This window comes from Panthera tigris, chromosome E3 (assembly GCF_018350195.1).
Source record: "Panthera tigris isolate Pti1 chromosome E3, P.tigris_Pti1_mat1.1, whole genome shotgun sequence".
Taxonomy (NCBI): domain Eukaryota; kingdom Metazoa; phylum Chordata; class Mammalia; order Carnivora; family Felidae; genus Panthera; species Panthera tigris.
The window spans coordinates 8,465,273-8,473,075 of record NC_056675.1 but is presented as its reverse complement, the minus strand read 5'-3'; the positions used below and the strand labels follow the sequence as shown (position 1 = coordinate 8,473,075).

The 7,803-nt window shown below is 56.2% G+C and overlaps 1 long non-coding RNA gene across 1 annotated transcript; it reads left to right on the top strand.

Moving 5' to 3' along the window:
• The first annotated feature begins 449 nt into the window (after positions 1-449).
• Positions 450-7,234, top strand: LOC107179759. The gene is made up of 3 exons (XR_001510474.2): positions 450-611; positions 6,663-6,792; positions 6,928-7,234. It is a non-coding gene; the product is annotated as an uncharacterized LOC107179759 (long non-coding RNA).
• The last annotated feature ends 569 nt before the right edge of the window (positions 7,235-7,803 follow it).

Below are 7,803 nucleotides of genomic sequence, written 5' to 3'. Positions count from 1 at the left end.
TGTCTAGGGCTAAACAGACCGCCAGATACCTGATAAACATCAGTGTTTACCTGGCAAGTTTTATTTCTGGAAATGCAAGTCACATTTCCCTCCACGTCCCGGCATCCCAACCCCCTGCTCCCTAGAGAAACCCTTAGGATCTCTTGCGTATGCTCCGGGTATTTCTACGTAAATGCATCAAGTGGTGGGTGTTTGCATACATATATGCTGTTCGACTCCTTGTGTTTTACCTAATGGTACACACGGGAGACTTCTGCTTATGCAAAGCTGCCTCCTCCTTCTTCCTCCTCCCCCTCCTCCTCCTCCCCCTCACGAGGTCCACTCGTGGCTGTAGCATGCTTTAATTCGCTTCTCCTTTCACGTAGACCCTTGGGTTGTGCATAGACACGCGTTTCCCACGTGCTCAACGTGTACCTGTGGATTGAATTCCCAGCAGTGGGATCGTCGGCTCAGGGGTCAACCCATCTGCATCTGTGATAAAAATGCCTAAATCATCTTTTATCAGGGTCGTATCGTCTTGCATTCATAGTGACCTAGGAGAGCGCCTGGTTCCCAGTGCGACAGTCTTACCGAGAGGCTGTGTCGTCGCGCTTTGGATATTTGCCTGATAGGTAAGAAATGGGATCCTTGGTATGGTTTTTCTTCATATTTCTCTTAATGGGAACGAGGTGGACTATCTTTTCCAATGTTTAAAGGCCGCTTGTGTGTCTTTATTATTAGTCATTTTTTAAAATTTTGTTTTTTTAACGTTTATTTATTTTTGAGACAGAGAGAGAGCATGAATGGGGGAGGGTCAGAGAGAGAGGGAGACACAGAATCTGAAACAGGCTCCAGGCTCTGAGCGGTCAGCACAGAGCCCGACGCGGGGCTCGAACTCACGAACTGTAAGATCATGACCCGAGCCAAAGTCGGCCGCTTAACCGACTGAGCCACCCAGGCGCCCCTTATTAGTCATTTTTAATGTTTGTTTTTTTATTTTTGAGAGGGAGCAAGAGCGAGAGCGAGTGGGGGAGGGGCAGAGAGAGAGGGAGGCACAGAATCTGAAGCAGGCTCCAGGCTCCGGGCTGTCAGCACAGATCCCAACGTGGGACTCGAACCCACAAACCGTGAGGTCGTAGCCTGAGCCGACTGAGCCACCCAGGCACCCCCTGTTATTAGTCATTTAATTGATCATCCTTTCCAGCTTCTGAATTTCAAGTCATTGTTGGAAGACTTTCCGCGTGCCACGGTTGTAAAGGGAGTCAATCACGTTTTCCTCTGATTGTCTGAGGATTTCAATTTCTACATCTAAATCTCAGATCTCTTTGGAGTTTGTCCCGGGGGCTCTCTGGTGAGGCTGAGATCCAGCCTGATTGGTCACCAGATGGTTTCCTTGTGCCCACACCATGGATTGAAACTCCCGTCTTTGCCTCCCTTCTTAGCCGCCTTCGTCCCGCCCTCACTTCCAGTGTTTGGGGGTGTATTTCTAGGCTTTCTTTCTGTCCCATTGATCCATCTACTCATGAATGTGGTAAGCAATTTGAAAACGTGTTTTCCGGGGCACCCGGGTGGGTCAGTCGGTTAAGCATCCGGCTTCGGCTCAGGTCACGGTCTTGCTTGTGAGTTCGAGCCCCACGTCGGCTCTGTGCTGACAGCTGGGAGCCTGGAGCCTGCTTTGGGTTCTGTGTCTCTCTCTCTCTGTCCCTCCCCTGCTCACGCTCTGTCTCTGTCTCTCTCACAATAAATAAATAAGTAAACATTAAAAACAATTTTTTAAACCCTGTTTTTCTCTGAGAACGAAGGCTATACTGTGGAGCAGAATGCAACTTTCACGTGTAGTTTCAAGATGACTCTGGAAAGCTTCAAAGTGATTCTGAGCTTGCCCCCAACCCTCTTCCCTTGGCAACGGGCCCGGCCGCTTTCTGCTCCACACAACGGACCCACCTCAAGGTGTCAGCCGAGCTCTGCCACTAGGACAAGTGCAGTCCAAGTGCCGCTAGCTGATGCCTATAAACTGAGGTGTCCCCTCTTCCAGGAAGTCTTCCCGGCCGTCTCCTTGCCCCCCGGGCAGAGTTAGCAACTTGCCCGGCCTGCACCTGAGTGAGCTCTCCTCTCCAGGCGCCCATTCGAGCTACTGGGCTGCACTGTAATCGCCTGTTTACTCGTCTCAGGCTCGAGTCCTCCTGGTCGTGAATCCGTCAACATGCTCCTTACTCATTTATAGGGCAATCATCTGGCTGCAGTCCGAGTGCCACGTGCAAAGGGTGTGAGTCTTGTAAAGTGTCAATCAGTCCGTGGGCATTTTCTAGTTCCTTCTAGGCGCTCCGCGCTGGATTTCTTCCTCCTCCCATTGGCCCCACCCCTCAGCCTTGCCTCCTGGGTCCTGGCGGCCATGGGCCCCCTCACCCTTGGAAGAGGGCTCTGCAGAGTGGCTGAGGGCCCAGACCCCCACTTGTCCCGGACCCTTGTCCGGGAGAGCTGAAGGGCCATCATCGCTCCTTCCTGGACACCTCACCATGGCTTCCTGGGCCTGGCTGACATGCCCCCCGCCAACCCTGAACGCCAGGCCCCGGCAATTTCATGGGCAACGAGTCTCAGAGGGCTGTTACAGTGGGTACCGATGAGCCACAGATGGATGCAGATGGTGGGGGGAGGGGGGGCTTCCTTCATCTTCCAGAGGAGGAAGCTGACGTGAGGTGGGGGAGGGCCAGGGGACTGGAACCGGGGCTCCGGGGGCCTCCTCAGGTAACCCTGGTTCCCCAGCCCGTGGCCTGGATTCTGGCAGAGTGTGACCGGAGGGCTTAGGGCAGGGCCAGGGCTGGACTCACAGCGGGAGCCGAGACTGCACGGAGCCGGGTTCTGAGCAGGTGCCCTGAGGCTGGGGCCAGAAGACGGTGGCGGGGACGGGGCACAAAGATGCAGTGCGGGGGACAGAGCCTCGCTCCTCCAGACCCCTCCTGCGCCGCCTCCACATGTGGCCCGAGGTCCTCATCTGAAAGACTGAACAGTGACCCGGGCCTGGGCTTCCTGCCTCAAAGGCCTGTGTGTTGTGTAGACAGCGGTCGCGAGGGTGGTCCGGGAACCGTGAAGCTGGCCCTTCTTGTATGCGGTGCCGTTGCGTCGCTGGATGACCGCTGTCGGCAGGGCCCCGAGGGGTCCCCGTGAGTCCCCAGAAGAATGGCTCTGAGGAGACCCTGAGGGGCTGATTCCATCTCATTCTCCAGTCAGAGCTGTAAGCAGATGGGACCGACTGGACTTAGGAGGTGGTGAGTTCCCCGTCAGTGGTTTCCCTGCCTGGGAGGCCGTGAAAAGACACAAGCATTGGATGCTATTCTGTCCTTTCCAGCCCTGAAAGGCTCTGGTGGTTGCTTTGAAGACTTGTTTCCTTTACTCCAGCTTTCAGCGGCCCCCCCACCCCCAGGCACACAGGGCTCCCCTCTTCCGGCCCTGCAGAGCTCGGGCGGGGACAGCAGGGGTGGAAGCCGAGAACCTTCTACTCACCTGACGCCTGACAGCTGAGACGTCATCTCCCAGTCCGAGGGTCCTTCTGGCTCAACATGGCCGGGATGGCAAGGATTCCGCATAGTTAGCCGGGGCAGGGCAACTTCAGCTCTTTCTCTGCTGGACCCCCACCCTGTCCCCCCGTTGAAACCCCTCTCCTGGTCTCTCCTGCTTGGTGGCAGTCTCTGGAATCCAAACTGCGCTGTGATGGAGGGACCTTCATAATTTAACTCTGACCATGTGGCTCGGGAGGAGGACCAGGGAGTGGGCCCTCATCCAACCCTCTTTTTCCCTTGCACGACCTAAGGGCAGCCAACTCTGCCTCAACTTTTGGGGGGCGGTAACCCAAGGACATTCTCCCTCCCCACACTCGGCTCTCTCCTTCTGTTTCCCAGACCCTTCTCCTTCGATCCGGCAACCCAGCCCTCCCCAGAGGGTAAAGGGCCGTGGTCCCATCCCTTCTGGTGCCACGGGCATTGGCGACGGGGAGCCTACGTCCCCTGCCCCCACGAGCGAGGGAGACGGTGCGTGCTTCAGTCCCAGTTCTGTCCCCTCTCCCCGGACAGCTAGGGATGCCACCCAAAAGGAAAACACACCTTGTGTCTCAAGGAGCATCTCAATTTCTCAGCGTTTAGCCCTGAGGATGGAGAGGCTGTTTCCCTCTGGACCGTGACTTTGACCGTGACCCTTGCTGGCGAGTTCACGCCTCCATCTAGGACGGACGCGAGCACATGCCTTACCTCTCAGCCCTGCTGCCCCATAGGTTGTGCTACTTGCTTGTCAAGATCCTTCGCCAGGATGGGGGAAGCGGACGACCCAGCCCAGGTCCTGAGTCTGTGACGGGGGCAGTGAAACACGGCCCCCAGTAGCCCAGGCTCTGGGGCTCTTCGGGAGCTGGGTTTGCCTGTGGTTCTGTGGCTTTAAGAAGCTTTGTGACCTTAGGCAAGTTTCTCAGCCTCCTCTGGGTCCCAGCCCATCCGCCACCCCCCTCACCAGGCTGTCGTCAGATGAGACACGGTGGCGGGTCGGCCACACGGCGACCGCTCGGTAAGCCCGGCTCTGTTGCCGGCTGGAATGGAGATCCCAGCTTCTGGCCCTCGGCCCCCTACTCCCCTACACCCCCCAGTTCCCTTTCTGGCCCCGGCACACAGCCCCCTTCGCTGGTGCCCCCTACCCCCACCCCATTAGAGCCAGATCATAAAATCTCCAGGGGAGGGAGGCTGGTGACATCTTTAGTGGCGACATTTGGGTGAAAAATTCATGACCATCAGTTACTCAAGGAAGAGGGGAAAAATGAGCCATTTCCACAGCTCGGGAACGTGGCTCTCCCCGGCTGTGAGTCCACAAATCTATTTTATGTGACGAGATCTATAGTCTAATAGAAGGAGCTTATCACAGACTTAAGAAAAAGTGCACAATAATGCTCCACTCTTTCCGCACCTCTCGGCCCCACAAGGCGCCCTTCGGGGAGATGAGGGCAGTGGCTCTCCAGGAGCCACGGAGAGTTCAACAGCCAGCGGGGTCCCGTGGGGGGACGGCTGGGTGGCCCAGGGTGGGAACCGGTGACCCCCGTGCCCTGCCTGTGTTCTGCACCCCTGGAGGCCACACCCCATCCTCATCACCACGGTGGAGGGGACCCTGGGAAACCCGCCACCTTGTTGTGACAGACACGAGTCAGTCTGTCTGTCTGTCTGTCTGTCAGCACAAAGGAGGAATGGAGGTTTCTCTTCTCCTACTGCCTCTCATCCTGGGGAGGGGGGGCCAGGCCGAGTAAGAGGCAGACAGGAGGGGTCGCAAATCCTCTCTGAGACCCAACAGCCTTGGTCCCAGGTCCTGGGGGGCCCCGGGGCAGCTCTGAGGGGAAGGGGCTTGGTGGCTACTCTTTGGGGAGCCTTGGTGCGGGGCTGGGGGAGGCTGATGCCCTGAATGCTGCAGAGAGCAGGGCTAGGGATTCCGGGGCCCGACCTGGGGGCCCACATCTGTGGCAGGGGGCAGCCGGGGCCAGCTCCCAGCTCTGGAGGCCCACGGCAACTCCTCATCCAGGACCACCGTGTCCATCTGGCCCCATTGACCAACCTCTAAGACCTCCTCTCCCCGAGACATGGGTGAGCCAGACCGCGGGTCCCCGTGGAGCCTTGTACCGTGTGCCTCACAGATGAAGAGTGAGTGAATGAATGGATGGCTGGGGGTGGGCAGATCCCAGCTTTGTCCCAAGCCTCTTCCCCTGCAATGTTGGGCCATGTCCAGAACTGGAGGGCAGACCGGCCTGGGGTTTGTTTGCATGAGAAGCCTGGAGTTTCCAGGGAATAAAGTCACCTGGGCCTTGAGACACACACTTTTGGATGGGGGTGATGGCTCGGCGCTGGGGGCGGGTGGGGGAGGTCATTTTAAATTTATCTGGGGGCGCCTGGGGGGCTCAGTCGGTTAAGCATCAGACTTTGGCTCGGGTCATGATCTCACGGTTCGTGGGTTTGAGCTCCTCATCGGGCTCTATGCTGACAGCTCGGAGCCTGCAGCCTGCTTCCGATTCTGTGTCTCCCTCTCTCTCTGCCCCTCTCCTGCTTGCTCTCTGTCGCTCGCTCTCAAAAATAAAATAAACATTAAAAATTAAGAAAAAATGTATCTGGTTGGTTAGCTGTATTTACCTTGTCTGGCAAAGAGTTTCGTGAGGTATATGGTGACACAGGCAATGGGGTCAGGGGGGTTCTGGGGGCCCCCAGGGGGAAAGAAGCAAGAGGAAGAAGGTTGCAGGTCTGGTCAGAATCCCAGGTCCATAACCTGTGGCCTCCATTTTCTCATCTCTAAAATGGGGGTAATAGAGAGCCTTGGGTTGTTGTAAGGATTCAACGAGAAGAAACCTGAAAAACATCCCACACAGTGACTGATATGGGACACTCAATACATGACAAATCAGCCAGTAAATAATCAGTTCAACCAGTGATGTTGTTCTGATTACCGCATGGCCCGAGGGCCACTTGCTGGGCCGGACAGCTGGACTCCTAAGGTCCTAGGAGGCCAAGCAAAGAGGGAAAGTGGACCAAAGGGTTTCGCGAGGTACACGATATCAGTTTTGGTGTGTCTGAATTCACGCAGTGAAAGAGATCACATTCCGTAAGTAGGTTAAGCATCTCCATTGCGATCCTGAGTACAGCTTAAGAAAGATGTTTTTTTTTTTTTTCTAGAATGTTCGAAGGCCAGCGTCAGCTGAGCCCATGTCGCAATGAGGCCAACTCCACACTGCTGCTGCCTGAATTCGTGAGGGTCCTGCCTGCCCATCTCCCTGATGGATCAGTTCTGCTGGCGCCGGGGATGGTATGAGCAGATTCTCCATGGCTTGGGTTTGCTGCTGTGTCTCCCCTGCGTTGAACCCCAGAAACCACTTCCTTCTGTTATTGATGGTCTCCACGAGGCCCAGAGGTGACTCTGTTAAAATATTGTCTCCTCCAGGGACACTCCGGGACCAGAGTGCTTGAGGCACGCGTCAGGTAGGATGGGGGGGATCAGGACGGCTCTCCGCGCTCGTGTAAGGGAAAGAAGAAATCAAGGAAGTGATACAACAGACATTGTGGCCTTCCTCTGTGTGGCCCAGTGGGGGCCACGTCTGCTACTGAGAGGGGCCAGCTTGCTTCCCGAGCCTGCCTGTTCCCCAGGGGGAGGAAGGTGGCACTCCCCCGGACTCTGAAGGACAAAGATGGACAGCTGGCTCTAAAAAGACGTAGAGGGGCGCCTGGGTGGCTCGGTCGGTTGGGCGTCCGACTTCAGCTCAGGTCACGATCTCGCGGTCCTTGCGTTCGAGCCCCATATCGGGCTCTGCACTGACAGCTCGGAGCCTGCTTGGGATTCTCTCTCTCTCTCACTCTCTCTGCCCCTTGTGTGCACTCTTTCTCTCTCTCAAAAATAAATAAGCCTTGGGGCGCCTGGGTGGCTTGGTCGGTTAAGCGTCCGACTTCGGCTCAGGTCACGATCTCGCGGTCCGTGAGTTCGAGCCCCGCGTCGGGCTCTGGGCTGACCGCTCAGAGCCTGGAGCCCGTTTCAGATTCTGTGTCTCCCTCTCTCTCTGCCCCTCCCCTGTTCACGCTCTGTCTCTCTCTGTCTCAAAAATAAATAAACGTTAAAAAAAAAAATTTAAAAAGACGTAGAAATAGAGACGGGAGCCTGGGTGGCTGGCTCGTTCGGTTACGTGTCTGACTTTGGCTCATGTCGTGATCTCATAGTTCCATGAGTTTGAGCCCTGCGTGCTTGGGATTCTCTCTCTCCCTCTCTCTCTCTCTCTCTCTGCCTCTTTCCCCCTCACACTTTCTCTCTTCAAACAAACAGAAAAAA